This window comes from Felis catus, chromosome F1 (assembly GCF_018350175.1).
Source record: "Felis catus isolate Fca126 chromosome F1, F.catus_Fca126_mat1.0, whole genome shotgun sequence".
NCBI lineage: Eukaryota > Metazoa > Chordata > Mammalia > Carnivora > Felidae > Felis > Felis catus.
Genome location: NC_058384.1, coordinates 57,447,487 through 57,467,012, shown reverse-complemented (window position 1 = coordinate 57,467,012; position 19,526 = coordinate 57,447,487). Strand labels below are relative to the sequence as shown.

General features: G+C 41.0%; 1 protein-coding gene across 4 annotated transcripts in view; it reads right to left on the bottom strand.

The window, feature by feature from the left end:
• The window catches only part of MARK1 (microtubule affinity regulating kinase 1), a 119,031-nt gene that overhangs the window by 71,034 nt on the left and 28,471 nt on the right, over positions 1-19,526 (bottom strand). The gene's annotated exons all lie outside the window — the stretch shown is intronic.

Below are 19,526 nucleotides of genomic sequence, written 5' to 3'. Positions count from 1 at the left end.
CAAAGTAACTAACTCAGCCTTTGCCATCTTCCCCGTACAACTAAACGTTTGTCTAGGGGCACCTGGCTGGCTCAGTAGGAATAGCATGAGACTCCTGATCTCAGGGTCATGAGTTTGAGCCCCACCTTGGAGGTAAAGATTTCTTAAATAAACAAATAATAAAAGCTTGTCTAAAAAATTTTGATCAGAAAATTTCTTAAGGGCAACATTAAAGATGACTCCATTTACCAATCTCATGCAAAGCATGACTCAAGATCATTTTTCTATTTGTTATTACTTTAGGATTTTTTTTTAAAGGAGAAAATCAAATAAAGGGGCTCCGTAAAAATATGAGCCTTCTACTTTCAAGTTTTTTTAAACTTGGCTCAGAATTGAATGGGTTTCGCTGTGCCTCACACACACCTGCAGCCTCTAGCCTCATTGGGAACTAGTACCCCCTCGGTACATTCTCACTGCACACCGTGCTTTCAGGGAGCTCATCGTCCACCCCGCCGTACTATCATTATACACTTACTTCTCCGTCTCTGCCACCCTACCACAGGCGATCTGAGGACAGGGATGTTTTCTTTTCATTTATATATACTCACCACAATGCAAACTGCCAGACACAGAGGAAAGACTCAATAAATCAATAGTCCTCAAAGGGTTGTCCCTGAACCAGCACCATCAGCATCATCTGGAAACTTGTTAGAAATGCAAATTCTCTGGCCCTGTTCCAGGCCTACCGAGTAAGAAAGTCTAGGGGTGGGCCCAGCAATCTGTGTTCTAACAAGTCCTCCAGGTGACTCTGATGCACGCTGAAGTGTGAAAACTACCGCAATAAATAATGTAAAAAAGGGGTAAGTCCAAAGTTATTCACTGGCTCTTAGAGAATTCTGTATTATCCGAGCACAAACATGTTAATTACAATCAATTTCTAAGTGTTAACAGGTTGCCATACTGTTTCCCATAAATAGTACTTCTCTACCTGAACTTGTTCTGCAGGGACTGTGGGCCCGTCCATCCTTCAAGAGTTAATTTTATCTCTTCCTCAACAACGCTTCCTATGTCTTTCCACCAAGCAGAGTTGACTCCCTCTCTCTTCTGTTGCTATTTCTATATCCAGTAAAAACTTCTACTACTGGAACTGTCACACCATCTTCTAAGTATGTGTCCATGGTCTGTTTTCACTGTGAGACCTGAAGCTCCCCAAGTCCCATAACTTAGTACAGTGTTAGGCACAAAGAAGACACTCAGTAAATAAAAGCTAACCTGAAGGAATTTAGGGCCCCTGTACTCCTGATGCCCCACAGAAAAGGACTTCTGAGGAATGATTCCTTCCTGTCCTTATCTCTGTTGGGTATGATACCCACCTCCCAATGCTAGTTGCAAGGCACATCCTGGTGCTAACCCATATTATGACAGACTGCATTACTGGCCTCAAATTTCCATGCCCTTTGCCATGTAACTCTCCAATGTCCTCCCAGTGAGGGCAGGGCAAAGCTCCCCACTCTTTGGAGGCTCACTCACATGATTTGCTTTGGCCAAAAGAATGAGTTGGAAGTAACAGTATAGCTAGTCCCAAACTAGTCATCAAGAGCCTTTGTTGTGCTTCAGCTTGGTCTCAAACTTCTGCTATCACCTTGAGAAGGACTTGCCTGGGCTGACACCAGAAGATGAGAAATACACAGAGCAGAACCATTCCCAGCTGTCCCCAGATTAAATCAACTGGTTCCCCAGATGACCCACTGGCTCCTAAGAAATTATATATGCTTGTTAGTTTAAGCTTCTCAGTGTTGGGATGGTTTGTTACACAGCAATGTCAGCTGATACACATAGCTATCACTATTTTTAAATTCAGAGGTAAACATGAGAGCACAATGAATAATTTAGAGATGCTTATCAGACATGTTCAAATTCAAAAACAAACAAAAAAAGAAGGGGATGTTATATAATCAATTCCCTAATGAGAAATTCTTGATCAAACAAGCTATATGTGGGCAGAATCCTTACTTTTTTGTATCTCCAGCAAGTACAGTGAAAAAGAGGGGTCAGCAAATTTTTTCTATAAAAAGCTGGATAATAAATATCTTAGGCTTTGTAGGCTGTATGCTATCTCTGTTGCATATTCATTCCCCGCACCCTCAAGCTTCTTAAAAATATAAGAACCTTTCTTAGTTTAGGGCCATACAAAAACACAGCAAAAGGCTGGATTTGGCCCATTGGATAACAAGTGACCCCTAGGGTAACATGTATTTTTGGATGCAGGATTAAATTATTTCTGGCAGATTGTACCAACAGAGTAGGAGACTGGTGGACAAGCACAGGTATGGCTGTGTCTGTACCTGGAAAGCAGAGGAGAAGACAGAGGGCTCATCTAGAAATAGTATTCCTTCTCATCCCACCCCCTGAGTTGGAAAAGGTAGCTTATTCTCCAAAATCCTTTTTTTTTTTTTTAAATTTTTTTTTTCAACGTTTATTTATTTTTCGGACAGAAAGAGACAGAGCATGAACGGGGAAGGGGCAGAGAGAGAGGGAGACACAGAATCGGACAGGCTCCAGGCTCTGAGCCATCAGCCCAGAGCCCGACGCGGGGCTCGAACTCGCGGACCGCGAGATCGTGACCTGGCTGAAGTCGGACGCTTAACCGACTGCGCCACCCAGGCGCCCCACCAAAATCCTTTTTAAAAATAAGATCTCTTAACTTTCAACATTAAACATGATCATTTTATGAGCCATCCAACTTATTCAGAATGCATTTATGTGAGTCTTATATTACAAATAAAATAGAATATAGGGAAAATATTTTATATTATAGAATTCTGATTACAAAACACCCATTCAAACAAATACCACCCCCCCCCCCCACAACTGCCTTTTTTCTTTCTTAGATTGCCACAGCACCACTTACGAGCATACTCTCTCCCCAAGAAACTCTTTGAAGGAGAGTTTGGAATAACTGATCTCATTCCTTCCTGATCAACAGCTTAACTCTCAAACAGAAAACCTGGCAAGAAAATGAATTCAGCTCATGCTGGATCAAACAGTGAGTTTAAGAACTATCTTAGCCCTAAGGCTAGTAGATACAAGAAACTGTGTTAGCTTAATTATAGAATAGCTACAAGTTTTAGTCCCCATCTTAAGCTGAAAATACAAGTTTAGGTCTTGGCATTTTTCTTTCTTCAAGTTGTCCATTGAACCCAGTAGACCGTGAATTCCCTCATTCTTACTGCAGCAGGGGCAAAGGGACCCCACGGCTTGCCCTGAGTGTGCAGCATATTTACAGTCCTTAAATGCCATAGTTTCATTGGCTCTTCAAGTCTGCATCCCATGGATCCATACTCCAATTCTTGAATAATAACAGAGTTTTCCCTGCCTTCAACATCAACTGAAATGAATTTTTCTACTCACTAGCTATGCATTGTTGGGCAAACTGTTTAACCTTTATGTATCTGTTTATCAGTCAAGCTGCTAAAAATCATGTTTAGGAGGGAAGGGGAAACTTTTTTTTTTAAGTTTATTTACTTATTTTGAGAGAGAGAGAGACAGAGAGAGTGCACACAAGCAGGTGAGGGGCAGAGAGAGGAGAGAATCCCAAGCAGGCTCTGTGCCATCAGCACAGAGCCTGATGTAGGGCTTGAACTCACAAACCATGAGATCATGACCTGAGCCACCCAGGTGCCCTGGGAGGGGAACCTTAAAAGCAGCCCCGGTGGGGGTGGGGGAAACAACACAATACATCCAAAGGAATGACAATACAAATGGCAGCCCACTTTTCTTCAGAAACAACGGAGGTCAGGTGACAGTGAAAGACTTTTGATGTGCTGCAAAAAAACCAAATGGAACCCCCAAATTCTTCATCCAATGAAAACATTCTTCAAACTGGAAGACGGAGACATTTTTAGACGAACAAGAGATGAGAGAACTTGCTGCCAAAAGACATATACTATATAAAGTGCTAAAGAAAGGTTTTCTGGCTGAAGAGAAGTGGCCAGGATGGAAACTGAAGCTACTACACAAAGGAATAGAGAGCTCTGGAAAGGAATAAATATGTGGGTGAGTAGAAAAAGGGTACAGATTTTTTTTATTTCTTAATTTCTTTAAAAGACATATGAGTGTTTAAAGCAAAAAATTATGACACCATATGATGGAGTTTATAGCGTAAGCAGATGTGAGTATATGTGAAAATAAAAGTCCAAAGGTCAGGGGAATTAAAATACTCTTACAAAATCCTTACATTTTATCTGATCTGGTACAATAGTAGTCCTATGTAGACTGTAATAATATGTAAACGTATTCTGTAATCTCTAGAGCAACCACTGGAAAAAATGCACTAAAAAAATGCAGAGACCTAGGTAAGAAGTCGACAGAGGAATTCAAATGGAATACTAAAAAATACTGATTAACTCAAAAGGAGGCAAGAAAGGAAGAAGAGGGGAACAACACAATAACAACAGACAGATGGGACAAAAACAAAACAGAGCATATTACACTTACCAAACAGATCAATAATTATATTCAACATAAACTGACAATTCAAAGAGATTATCAAATTAATTTTTTAAAAAGGCCCAAACAGTGAGTTCGAGCCCCGCGTCAGGCTCTGGGCTGATGGCTTGGAGCCTGGAGCCTGTTTCCGAATCTGTGTCTCCCTCTCTCTCTGCCCCTCCCCCGTTCATGCTCTGTCTTGCTCTGTCCCAAAAATAAATAAAAAACGTTGAAAAAAAATTAAAAAAAAAAATAAAATAAAAAGGCCCAAATGTACGCGGTCTCCAAGAGATGCACTTTAAGTCTGAATACACAGATAGACTGAAAGTAAAATTATGGGGGAAAACATACAATGCAAACACTAAGCAAAACAGAGCTAGAGATGCTATAATAATATCCGACAAATTAGACTTCAGTACAAGGAGAACTGAACCAACAAAGTAAAAAGACCTACTATATACCTACTATATAGTGATTAAAAGGGCCAAGTCATCAGGAAGATGTAATAATCCTAAATGTAAATATCTATGTGCCTAATAACTGAGTTTTTCAATAAGCAAAAATGACACAAGAAAGGAAGTACACAAATCCACGGCCATGATGTGACTTTAACACCACTCTCAAAGGAAAAACCACACACGCGCGCACACACACACACACACACACACACAAAACACAACGGGTAAAGGCGATCTGAACAACGCTGCCAACTTAAGTCAAAAGTTCCCGAAGCACACAGTGCACATACTCCAGGTCAAGAACCCTTCTTAACATCCTTGTTGCTCTATGTACCAAGTTACTTTACTGAAAAACTGTACACAGGTATGATTTTAGTTCTCTTTAGGATGACCACTTTGGATTTTTATCAAAGGACAAGTTAAAGAACAGTCACGTCTTTCTTGTAAGAAAACATGACCACAGGGGTGCCTGTGTGGCTCAGTAGGTTAAGCATCCGACTCTTGACTTTGGCTCAGGTCATGATCAGTCGGGAGATCGAGCCCCATGGGGGGCCTTGTGCTCGGTGTGCAGCCTCCTCGAGATTTTCTCTCCCTCTTTCTATGCCCCTTCCCCACACTCTCTCTAAATTAAAAAAAATTTTTTTAAAGAAAACATGACTGAAGATATCACTAATAATGACTAACGCTTATTTCATGAGGAGCCAGACAATAAAAATTCTCCCAGTGGTATACTTCCTTAATTATACTATGTTATCATACAATAATGTCTCCTTCCTTCCCCACGTCAGTGTTTCAAGGTGAATTTTCATTTTTAAATGGCAAAACAGTGAATGGCTTCAGTAAAAAGCAGTAGCTTTATGAGTGATAAAAACTTGTAAATAGCAGAAAAAGAATACTTATTGAAAATGGAAGGCCTGTAGCTTCTCTGCCTATGTTCCCTACAGCACTTGGGACATTTCTTTTTTTCTTTTTTTTCTTTTTGAGAGTGAGAGTGACAGTGTGAGCAGGGGAGGCAAAGAGAGAGACAGAAACACAGAATCCAAAGCAGGCTCCAGGCTCTCAGCCGTCAGCACAGAGCCCGACGTGGGGCTCGAACTCACAAACCACAAGATCATGACCTGAGCCAAAGCTGGCCGCTTAACTGACTGAGCCACCCAGGCGCCCCGGTACGCTTCTTTACACAGCCCTTAATACCTTACAGTGTGGTTGCCTTTTTTTTTTTTAAACTACCTCCTACTAAATAAACTGTGAGCTTCTAAGTGGTCAAGCACCTATCATTCTTAACCATTCAAACAGTGGCTGCTGCATGAATGGACCCACTAAGTGTTATTTTTGATTATAGGTACCCCACTTAAATTACAAATAGAAAAAAATCAATTTTATCTTATATATCAAAGCTTATTTCAATGAGATGCCAACAAATTTGTTAAGATGGTCATTATTAAAATAAATTGCCTCCAAAACTTCCTAATAGCCCCCTGACATGTGCCACATGAGTGCACAGTATGGTGACCCTGCCTGCCCTCAACAAGGAACTGCACAGTATTTCGAACTTTCATATTCTAAGTGATCTTTTATCTGATTGTTTTTAGAAGTCAGAAATGGGTGTATTTCAAACCTTCATATTCTAAGTGATCTTTTACCTGATTGTTTTTAGGAGTCAGAAATGGGAGTGATTTTAAAACCTTAAAAGCAGGATACCAGTAGAAATCAGTGGCCAACAGTTTATTAATATAGGTCTAAGGAACCTAAAGACAATCTTTGCCAATATCATGCAACAACATGAATTCTCATCACAGTCAACGAGAGATATTGAGGAAGGAAAAGGTAACTCAGAAACATCACAATTTATCACCAAATTTGAAAAACACGGAGTAGCACTGAATGATAACTCCTAAAAAAACAGAAACAAGTAAGAATATCCCATCAAACACTCGATGTGATAGTGGTGCTAGACAGACCAGCAATGCTTTTTAAGGAGAAAAATACACAGAGGAGAGATCTGTGTTGTCTTTCCACCACTGGCGTGAATATAAAGCTAGAAAATGCAATAAATCAGTAAGCCTCTTTTGCAAATACTCCTGGAGTGAAAGAGGCTGCAGGGAAACATCCTTGATGAGCAGTGACGTTCTGCCAGGACCTTTGGTGTGCCCCAACTCACCCTTCTGCCTTCAGCTAGGACAACAGCTCCCGGGAAAAGCCGTCCCTCCTATCAGAGCTTCCACACTCCCTTTCAGCTAAGCTGGGTTCGACGTCCATTTCTGGTCTTTCTATAGTTATTTCTAGCAGTGCACTGGCCCACATTAAAAAAAATTTTTTTTTAATTTTTCTAAAAATATTTATTTTTGAGAGAGAGAGACACAGAGTGCAAGTGGGGGAGGGGCAGAGAGAGAGGGAGACACACACACACACACACACACACACACACACACACACACACACACAATCTGAAGAGGCTCCAGGCTCCAAGCTGTCAGCACAGAGCCCGACGTGGGGCTCAAACTCACCAACTGCAAGATCATGACCTGAGCCAGAGTTGGATGCTTAACCGACTGAGCCACCCAGGTGCCCCTAAAAATTTTTTTTTAATGTTTTATTTATTTTTGAGAGAGACAGAACATGAATGGGGGAGGGGCAGAGAAAGAGGGAGACACAGAATCTGAAGCAAGCTCCAGGCTCTGTGCGGTCAGCGCAGAGCCCGATGCGGGGCTTGACCCTGTGAACTGAGAGATCATGACCTGAGTCGAAGTCAGACACTTAACTGACTGAGCCACCCAGGCGCCCTCTCTCTCTCTTTTTTTTTTTTTAATTATGCACTGTCCCACGTTTTAAAATTAATTTTTATTCAAATGATACAGGCACAAGGTCAAAAAAGTAAAGGAACTCTAACAGGCTGCCAACAAATTATCAGTCCCCCCTACAGCCCCTTCCAGACCCCCAAGTCTGCCTCCTAGAGGCTTCTCCTTTGGCATTTTCTTCCAATTTTTGCTTAGGTGTTTCTAAACAAACTGCTTTCATTGCCAATTCTTGGTTCATCAGTCTTAGACATTCTCTCAATTTCCCATTAACGGTCAATTAGGATTAAGATCTTTTAGCTGCCCTTCCCCTCTGGTCATCCTCCTAATGCAATATAATCACATTTTCAGTTAACGAAGTATTGTGTTTACATGATTAGGACTTGTAAATACAAACTGCTAGGAGCCAAGTGGTATGTTATTCTGTTTCTATTACATTTTTTTTGTCAGCTTCATGGTGGGATAACACCCAATTAAAATCACTAAATGTAAATATACACATTGTGGCAAACATAAAGCCATGAAACACAACAATTAACATGTAAAACATGTGATCATGTTCACATGTTTGCACAACAGCCGAAAGTTCCCTGTGCCCTGCGCTGACAATGCTCTCCTCTCAGCAATCTGCCTTCTGATATTATACTTTTACCTTTTCTAGACTGTTAAGGAAAACAGATCACACCGTATAGTTTAACCGTTCAAGTTCACTGTAATTACTGACATATTTGGAGCTTTAAAAATTTTCTTTTGTATTTTTAGTGTTTTATTTTTCCTATATTCATTGCATTTTCTTTTTTCCTTTATTTTCTAATGATTCGGAAGCCCCACCTCCCGTGTCTAGTCTACTGGTAGTTATTTAAAAAATGTTAGGAGTAAAAGTCAAGGTGCAGTGGGCCAGGGGCAAAGTGGAAAATGAAAAGGAGGTGGCAAGGGCAGGTAAGGGCCCTGACAAGTTTGACTCTGAAGACAAGGCAACAGTGTGGCAGCTGGGGAAGAAAGAGGGGCACGGTGAGGGAGGTTCCTGTTCATCTGCTTGTTTTAAGACGGGAGACACTTGAATATGCTTAAATCCCAAGGGCAGCATCCAGCAGAGAGGGAAGCTGATGAGGCAAGAGAGGGGAAAGACAGAGTTCCCAGAAAGCAGAAAGACCCAGGGCACATGTGGCCCTTACTCAGGAAGAAAGACGCTCCTTCCTTGTAATGAGCAGAAAGGAAGAGAAATCAGGCCTAGACGTAGAAATGTGCAAACACTGGAGAGTAGGACGCTGAGGGAGTTCCAGTGCGACGTCTCTCACTCTGTGACTCGAGGCAAAGTCATCTAAGAGTGAAGAGAGGCCGCACAGGTTTGCAGAGAGCAGCAAAGATTTGAAACAATCTCTGTAGAAAGAGGAAAAAAACGAGTGAACCAAAGAAGCCTAGTAGGGCTGCTGCGCAGTCCTGACAGTCTAGTTGAGAATGGTGACCACAAATTGATTTGGCTCTCACCTGTCCCACTGCGTCATTTTCTTCATCAATACTCAAATGCCCATAGACAGGTTACTGAGGAAGCAGATGTAAGAGTTCATCCTGGTCTGGGGTTTGACAAACAAGTAGGAGTTCAGTTATTTGTGAGTTACTGAAATGATGGATCCTAAAGTCTAACCTGAATAGTGAAGGAGAAGAAGACAGAGCTGATGGACAGGGAGAGAAGCAGAGGCCAATATACTGGAGGACTCAATGAGATCAGGAAATAATTAAGGCAAGACTCGCTAAGACAGCCACTCAACAGCCAGGCACTTGCAGTCAGAGGTATGGGCGGCTGGATTTGCGGTACCAGAAGGACAGATGGCAGGTGCAACTAGTATAGAATGTTTCATTAAAAATCTCCAAGAGTTATTCTTTTTTTTTTTTTAGGATTTATTTTTACATGTGCCTGTTCTATTTTTGAAATGCTTTAAAGAACTGCATTAAACTTCATAGCCACATTATTAGAATTAACCTTTAATTATCTATGATTTTCACTGGTTACATTATTCAACAGTAGTTTCTTACACCCCTGTATTTCCCTTTCTCAGACTTGCTTTTTTCTAGTTTGCAATTTTTTTCAGGTAGGTGGGCAGATGATATACCTTCTGAGTTGTTGCAGCTTCTTTAGGTTTATATGTAAAACAGTTGGATATAGAATAGGTACAAAGGAACATTTCCCCACTTTATTTCCAGATTTGTTCAAGAAGGCTGAATTTTTTAGAATCATGATTTACTGACAACCAGAAAATCATTACAATTGGACTGTGACCCATGAATGACAAAACAATAAAAGAGGAAATTGTACAGAATTTCCAGGTGACAGAATTTTTATAAAAGTTTCTCTAAGGAATATACACAAGTACAAAGGAGAATCAGTGATATGTCAATGTCAACGTTAGTATCTCATGTCAATAAGGAAATCAACAGAGAATTCAACAAATGGTATTGTAACAACCAGAAGCAAGTTAAGTTGGATCTCTAGGAGTGATTAATTTAGAGAGAGAGGGAGCATAAGCAGAGGGAGAGAAAGCAGAGGGGCAGAAGGAGAGAGAGAGAATCTCAAGCAGCTCAAGAGGGTCCATGTTCAGCGAGGAGCCTGACACAGGGCTCGATCCCACCTCAACTCTGGGCTCATGACCTGAGCTAAAACCAAGAATCAGACTCTGCTCAGCTGACTGAGTCACCCGGGTGCTCACATCAATTTTTTTGTTAAATTTGACGTCATAAAACTAAAGAAAAAAAACGCACCGAATTCTTTTAAAAACTCTTCTTACATCAAAGAGTTAAATAATAAATTGATAAAAAATATTTGTAACATGCGACAGGCAAATGCTTCATTTTTTAATAGTAAAATTTTTGTTAAATCAGCAAAAAAAAACACTCATGAGAAAAATGAAAATAAGCAAAGGACAGGTATAAATAGTTCACAGAAAAGGACATATACACGATTTTTAAACATATGAAAGCATAGTCAATCAAAAGTTAAACATAAATTAAATGTACAATGAAATACTATTTTTCATTTACCAGATTAACAAAGATTAGAATTTGACAGCACTGGTAAGTAAACTGTAGTACAAATACATACACGCGGATATTATAGCTCAGAGTGAGAACTGATACAAACTCTACATAAAGGAATTTCGCAGTATTTATTATTAAAGAAATTCCATAACCATTGCACTAGAAAACTTACTTGCAATAATTTATTCTACAGAGTCACAAATGAGCTTTAAAAAAAGAAATGCATGCAAAGATATTTATTACCTTCTGTAACAGCAAAAGATAAAACAAGCACAAATGTCCATCTGTAGGGGACTGGTTGTGTACGTATGGTATGCTCTTTGTAAATGTGTGTGTGCGAGTGTAGAAGCATCACAGGTTTCCATAAGCATAAGCATAAGCATAGAATATGCCCCAAAGATTACACAAGAGACACAGCATATGCAGTTCTCTCTAGGAAGGTGAAAATGTGGAAACAGAAGTAGAACATTGTTTCTTCCTAATGTAACTTTTTAATGTTTGGAGTCCTGTTCTATATGCATATATATTAACCATTCAATACAATGAAACAAGCAATTTAAAAATTTTTATCTAAGAGAATAGGCAAAGGGAAGGGGGAACCAGCATTTACTGAATGCCCACTCTGGGCTATACATTGTGTTAGGTTGAATAACTTCCCAAAATTCAATCTAATAATTAGTTGCATTACTGGGATTCAAACTCAGATGTTTATTACTATAAACATAGATGGAGATGTGTTTTTATTTTTTATTTAACTTTTAAAAAATGTTTACTTATTTATTTTGAGAGTAAAAGAGAGAAGCAGTGAGAGGGAGAGAAAAAGCATCCCAAGCAGGTTCTGTGCTATCATTGTAGAGCCTGACTCAGGGTTCGAACTCACGAACCTGTGAGACATGACTTGAGCTGAAATCAAGAGTCGGACACTCAACTGACTGAGCCACCCAGGCGCCCTGATGGAGACGTGTTTTTAAAAATTAAAATTTAGGGGACGTGGTGGCCAGGTGGTTAAGGTGATGGACTGCTAAAAATTAAAATTTATGGGCTCCTGGGTGTCTCAGTTGGTTAAGTGTCCAACTTCAGCTCAGGTCATGATTTCATGGTTCGTGGGTTTGAGCCCCACATTGGGCTCTGTGCTGACGGCTCAGAGCCTGGAGTCTGCTTCAGATTCTTATCTTCCTCTCTCTCTGCCCCTGCCCTGCTTGTGCGCTCTCTCTCTCTCTCTCCCCCTCTCTCAAAAATAAATGAAAAACGTTAAAAAAAATTTAAAGAAGAGGGAATTTCATTAAAAAATTAAAATCTGAAGTGCAGCTTTGAGGATAAGTAGTAGAATGACAGCACACTTGCGTAATTCCTTCTGTAGAACCCACACAATTAATAAAGCTGAAAAGAAACAAGTTACAGCATAATAATCATGCAGGCACAACCCCCACTCTTCCAACTCCAAATTAAATAAAAAATGGCAACTGAACGGTTTCAGAGGGATCTTATTAATGACCCCTAAATAGGAGGGTTGATGACCAGATACATAGGCAGACCGCAGGAGAAATGGCAAGAAAGCTACTATCTGGTGCCTGAAAAAAGAATCGCATGGTAAGTTCACCTTTCTCCAACTCAACTTCCTAACTAGTAAAAAGGATGGTAAATCTGCTCATTCTAAAAAAGACCAAAATCCAAGAAACATTCCCCTGTGGGTCAGATGTAAGGCCAAAACCCTTAATACTCATAAAATCATTCCAAGAAAATATACCTTAAAAAAAAAATACACCTTACCTGAGGTCACCTGTTCCCTTCTGCCCCAACCTCACCATAGTCTCCCTTTCCTTACCACTCACCATGTCCCTCAGGCTGCTGAAGAACTAAAAAGAGATTGTGAACCTATGAGCACTTATACCTGGCTGTCAGTTCGAGTTCTATTTCCACTAAATGGAGAGGTAAATCAAGGAGAATCCACCCACACTATTCTTAAGCAAGTAGAAAGTCTAGATAAAACTCTATTCAAAGGCTAAACTGCATGTATAAGACTCCAACACTGTATCTCTGCTTAGACACTGGAGGGTGAAGGGAGAGAGGGTCCCTCGTGGAGCTGAGTGCGTACAGAGAACGTGTGTCCTTACCGGATCTTCATTTACAAGGCAGACTCTGCTGATGCCAGAGGCCCGCTGTTGGTCAGCCTCGCCAATAGCTAAAAGCAAGGTGCCGAGAGGAAGAGATCAAAGATCGGACGAAAGACCTTACGATAGGGACAAGGAGAAATCCCATCAGTCTCTTTCACTGGCCAGTGTGGCATGGCAGAGTCCATGGCTAGAACTTCGACTGGGAAGCCGTTGCCTCCCGTCACTCCCAGTAATGCTCTGTTGCTCTAAATACCCCTCCTCAGCAGACCCAAGACCAAGGGCTCACCAAGGAGCCAACCCTCACAGAACAGCGCGAATACAAGCACACTCTCCTCTTTCAGTATCTGCTTCTATTTCTCCAAAACACTGAGGACAATGCCAACAAGTTGAGACTGTGGGCCAGTTCACCATAGCAAGTATTAAAGGAATATTCTCCAGATATTACCACCAGGGTGCTGGGGGCTTCCAGAATGAACTCACTGTAGTGGCATCAACCTGAAATCACCTACTGGCTGATCCACAGGCTCCAAGTGATGGTTACTGCTAAGAAAACTGATCATCTGTGATCACACTATGGCTTAAATGCTCAGGGAGAAAGAAATGGAAAAATATCTGAGTGATGTGATTAAAATGTAGTCATTCCGCACCCTCCCCCCCAAATTATACCCATTTTTCACATCTACTATTCCATTCTTAATGCAAGGGCTGTTTCAAACAATACCTTACTGAAATATAAAAGCAGAATGGTACACACTTGGGATTTTATATTCTTTTGCATAAAACAGATAGCTTTGTACTGACCTAAATTATAATAGAATTTTCCTCCCTCAAAACCAAACAAAAACAAACAAAAAAAACAAAAAAAAAAAGAAAAGAAAAAGAAAAACCAGAATGAGAGAAAAAGAAACCCCACAATCTTGTGCGGAAGAGAATGAGAACAAAGAGGAAACTGTTTTGAGAGTTCCCCCTTTGGTATTTGCATAAACTGCCTTAAAGACGAAAAAAATAGTATTTTCTCAGGAATCTAATGAAACCACTACACTTCAACATCATCACATTAAGTTTAATTTAACAAATATTAATTGATCATCTGTTAACTGCTAAGTATTAACTGCTGAAGGAATAAATGTAATTGTAAGAAATGGCCCTATACATTCAAGGTTAGTGGGAACAACCAGTACAGTTTGGCGAGGACAGAGCAATCGGCAAGCTGGGTATGCTACACGCGGCTCTGTCTTCCCGTCAGCGCGAGCTGTTTCCCAACATCAAACAGTTATTCTCAGGCCACCAGAGCTGTAATTCAGTAAATCTTCTTTTACCCACCTTGTGCCATATGGGACCTATTTGGAGAACATATATAGGAAACAATTTGCATATACATCTGGACTTTCACCTTTCCAGCAATTACCACTATAAGTAAATAATTAATTGTACATCCCCAGAGGGCAGAGAGAGTGCTGATTTGTCTCACCTCAAGCAAAACACTTTGTATAAGATACCTGGCCTACAACAGGCTCGCTTATGTGTGGAACGCATGAGCAAACATCCAAAAATACATAGGTCTGTGTCTGGGCTCTCTGATCTGGTCTCTGATACTGTTGCGACTACACACAACCTTTAGTTAAATATAGGTTCACTCTGAGCCACTAATGGAACTTCTGGACGAAAAAAAAAAACCCAAAATAAAAAACAAAACAAAAAAAAATCATGAAACAAACTCTAAAGCATCCATATTAAGTGAAAATCAGAGAAAACAGGGAGAAATTAAATTGCAAGGCTATTTAAAAGCCATTTATGCAACGGTTTCTGCTCTGGCCCTCACCAAGCTAATGTTTTTAATAAATAAGCATGTAATCCATTTTACTTGGCGACCCTTCTCTTTGCTAGTGATGTGCTCTAATAGAAGTGCTAATTGACAATGAAATGGCCAAAAGGAAGACCACACAATGGAAAGCATTCAGTCTACCTAAGTAAGATTAACAGTGTTCTTTTTCCTTTTTTTTACAGATTTTTCTTTTTAAGTAACCTCTATACCCCACATGGGTCTTGAACTCAAAGCCCTGAGACCACCAGCCCCATGCTCCACTGGAGCCAGCCAGGCACGCTGGATTATCAGTTTTTGAAAGCAAAAAATGGCTGGGTTCAAACAAAACATTTCTATTGAAAGCATGACTTGATTATTCATTTCTACAGCCTCTGGCATGGTGATTAAGAGAAATGGGTCTGGAGCTAGGCTGCTTGGCTTAATGAAATCCTGGCCCTGCAATTTATTAGCTGTGTGACCTTGAGCAGGTTGTTGAACCTGCATATTCCTGGGTTACCACAAGTGGAAAAAGATGTGATGATAGTACCTCCTTCAAAGAGCTAGTTCAACTGTCACCCACCTGCATGAGGGGTGTTCTCTGAGCACTGTTCCTAAAACAGCTTCCTGAGGGCTTCTCTCCACCCTCGAACTCTCCTTTACTTTCTTCATATTGCTTACTGCTATCTAACATTGTTATTTTTTTAGAAAGTACTTGTTTTCATATAACTTCCCCTGTAACAGCAGAAATGTGTCTGACTTACTTTTCTCTGCACCCCTCATGCCTAGCTAGAAGCAGTGCCCAGAAAACTCAAGGAGGAACTCCATATGTTGAGTAAATGGATTAATAATACACGATACAGTGAGGTACTCCGTAAGCATTCAATAAATGTTACCCGTTATTATCCAGGTAATTAATTCAGGTAAATAATTCAGGCTTTTGTGTTATCTCCTTAAGTAATTTTTCTCATTGTCTTTGCAGATTTACTATTCACCAAAGTCAAAAATTGCATTACTTTACCTTCAAAAGATTTTTTCCTTCCACTGTTGGGAGCTGCCATTCATAAAGATTATTTCATTTCATTTAGGCTCACCTCAGACATTTACTGAGCACCACTCTATGAGCCACATTCTGCAGATATAGCAATGAAAGACTATCCCAATTAGCCAAGAGGTTTGTACCTTAAGCCTAGCGCCTGCCTCTGATCAAGCTACTACTTAAATGCAGTGTAAGGAGGGATACGGATATGTACAGAATGTACTGGGTTGGGGCGGCGGGTGGGAGTTTTTAGAGGATCCTGACCATTTAGTGGAAAACCTCACATGATTCTATGAGGCTCTTCACTCATTATGGCTCAGATTCTACCTTAGCTACTGTTTGTGCTGGTAACATTATCACCAAAAGGCACCTGCCTAGGTTCTCTCAAGTGAAGTGTTTCTTTTTTTTAAATTATTTATTCTTGAGAAAAAGAACACGTGAGCAGGGGAGGGGCAGAGAGAGAGAGAGAGAGAGAGAGAGAGAGAGAGAGAGAGAGAGAGAGAGAGACAGGGAATCCCAAGCAAGCTCCATGCTGTCAGTACAGAGCCTCTCGCGGGGCTCGAACTCACCACCTGTGAGATCATAACCTGAGCTGAAATCATGAATCAGACACTTAACAGACTAAGCCATTCAGGCGTCCCCTGCCCCAAGTTAGGTGGTTCTGAAATGTACCCACATGGGTGGAGATTTACACAGGTCCTAAGCAAACTAAGGAAAATATATTTGGGTGTATGTATAAACGTATGTTAGTATAAAATTGCCAAATGGTCCCTCTTAAAAGGATCACCCTTTAAAAAAATTTTTTTTTTTAATCTTTATTTACCTTTGAGAGGGAGACACAGTACAATCGGGGGCGGAACAGAGACAGAGAGAGGGAGGCACAGAATCCAAAGCAGGCTCCAGGCTCTAAGCTGTCATCACAGAGCCCAACTCGGGGCTCGAACCCAGGAACCACGAGATCATGACCTGAGCTGAATGAAGTCGGATGCGCAACCAACTGAGTCACCCAGGCGCCCCAAGGACCATCCTTTTTTTTAAGGCCAAGTCCTTGTATTCGTTTGGTGTTGTGCGGTCCTTTCTTTTAAGTAATTATATTAATAGTTCATGGTAAGTTTTCCCCACTTACTTGACAAAAAAGTTGGCAACCCCATTCCATTTACAAAAGGATGGCAACCCCATTGCATTTTTAGTTTCGTGTGGAGGTGGGGGGGGTTGTTTTTACAAATTTTATCAGTAAAATTCTGAAATCTAGAATATCTAGAAGTAAACAGAATACAATGAACAGCTGCCTGGCCAAACCCCAAATGCAGAAAACTTGATCTTTTATTCATTAACACACTGTCCCTTCATTCACCCAAGCCCAATTTTCATTAACCACTTGTCTGTAACCATTGTCTACACTATCCAGCAGATCTTAATTGTAACTAAGAAAATTCTTCTGACCATGTGTTTAAGAATGGTATGGACCTTTCCGGAAAATGCTTAAAGCTTGTCACGAACTGAAATAAATACTATTATCCAACTGTGCTCCTGACTTTGTTCTTTGTGACTTTACTTGTCACATATCCTCTCCGATTAAGTCTTGTCACAGAGAAGCTCAGAGCATTCAGCGCATTTATTTGATGCAGTTAACTCTTGTCCCCAATACCCCGCACTGGAATATTCAGAGCTTTCTTCAACCTTAAAACCTCTGATCCACTAGTCCTCCCCCGTGCTCACTACCACTCACTCCCACCACGTCCTCCCTTATCTCCTTCCCACGTGGTGTGCCAGGATCCTTCACTACAAGCACACCGCCCTGCAAACATCCTTAACTGCCCCGCTTTCCACAACCTCTTGCCTGTGCTTGGCAAACCTTCACGCCGTGAGAGCCTGCCGTTCTCCTTCCCCGCACCCGCACCCGCACCTCAACAACTCAACACTGTCCACGCACATACAAGTGGGCTCCTTGACTTCACTTACGTTTTTGGCCTCAAACCCCAAACGAGGACTCTCAGTCCTCTGACAATCCTCTCTACCGTGAGGACGCTCACCTTCCCCTTCTCTCAACCTTCATGTCACGCTTTCTCCTCCTTCCTCTCATAGCCCCACTTGCCAACTGATGTTTTGCTTAATAATAGTTTATTAATACAGAAACAAATGCAGAGATGCTCAGTGTTCACATCACGACGACAGTCTACCCACAGCCTTCGTGAAATGTCCCTGCTGTCACCAAAGACCCAAACCTGGTCTGGCCCCTATTCAGTCTCGCCTTTTCAAGGGCTTTGCTCCTGCACTTGCTCTTGCTCCCTGGCCTCACTAATTCCTCCCTCACAAATGGACTTGAGTAGCATATAAACATCCCCTTGCTGTCGTTTTAAAAGAAGATTCTCCCAGGATGACAGGTTCCCCCCGCCCCCACCAACTCTGAGTCTATTTCTCTGCTTCCCGCCACATAAAAAGTTCTGCAAAGAAGGCTTTGCAGTTGTTTGTAAGTTGCTGTCACCACTTCTCAATCTTTGTTTCCACCCACGCCAGCCAGGCTCATCTCCATCATTTCACTGGGACCAGTCTTGTCAAGGTTATGGGTTACTTCTGGTCAAAAAATACAAGTTGCCTGTGACACCGTTGACCCTTTTCTTTATTCTCTTGGCCTTGAGAAGCAATACAGCACTCCCCAGATTTTCCTAAGTGTCCTTCGCGCCTCCTCTCTAGCGCAGAACGTTGGCATGGACCAGCGCCCTGTCCTGAGCACCCCTTTCTAGTTCTGCATCTTTTTTTTTTCTTTTTCTTTTTTCAACGTTTATTTATTTTTGGGACAGAGAGAGACAGAGCATGAACGGGGGAGGGGCAGAGAGAGAGGGAGACACAGAATCGGAAACAGGCTCCAGGCTCCGAGCCATCAGCTCAGAGCCCGACGCGGGGCTCGAACTCACGGACCGCGAGATCGTGACCTGGCTGAAGTCGGACGCTTAACCGACTGCGCCACCCAGGCGCCCCTCTGCATCTTTTCAAAGAGCCAGCTTTACTGATTTCTCTGCTTCCTTTGTTTTTCTATTTCATTAATGTCTGCTCTAATTTTCATTATGTCTTTCCTTATGTTTAACTTGTTCTTTAAGCCTCACAAATAACCTGAACCTATTTAGTTTCCTTTCTAAAAGTCACAAATTAATTCTTAGTCCTTTATTTTCTAATTTGTGCCATAAGGGTAATACATTTTCATCCTAATTGTATTTTAGCTGAAATGTTCTATATATGTTCAAAGAGAAGAGTATATTCTGTCTGGAGTACACAATTTTACACATGAATAAAACCTATTCTGTTTGTTCAATTTTTGTTTATTCTTACTATCATTACAGATGTTTGTCAAAGACCATCTATTTATCAATTTCTTTAACATATCAAAATTTTTTTGCTTAATATATGGGGGGCACATTGTTATATATTTATAGATTACTGAATATAGCTCCTTGTGAATAATATCTTTGATGATTTAGGCTACTAACCTTTTTTTTTTTAATTTTTTATTTATTTTTGAGAGAGAGAGCATGAGCAGGGGAGGAGCAGAGAGAGAGGGAGACACAGAATCCGAAGGAGGCTCCAGGCTCTAAGTTGCCAGCACAGAGCCTGACGCGGGGCTTGAACCCAGGAACCGTGAGATCATAACCTGAGCCGAAGTAGGACGCTTAACCGACAGAGCAACCCAGGAGCCCCTAGGCTACTAACCTTCTTTATCTCTAATAATGTTCTTTATTTTTTTGATCTGACAGTAACATTAATATACCAGGTTTTTTATCACCTTTCCTCCTTTCATTGTCATTAAGCTTTAGTCACCTTTAA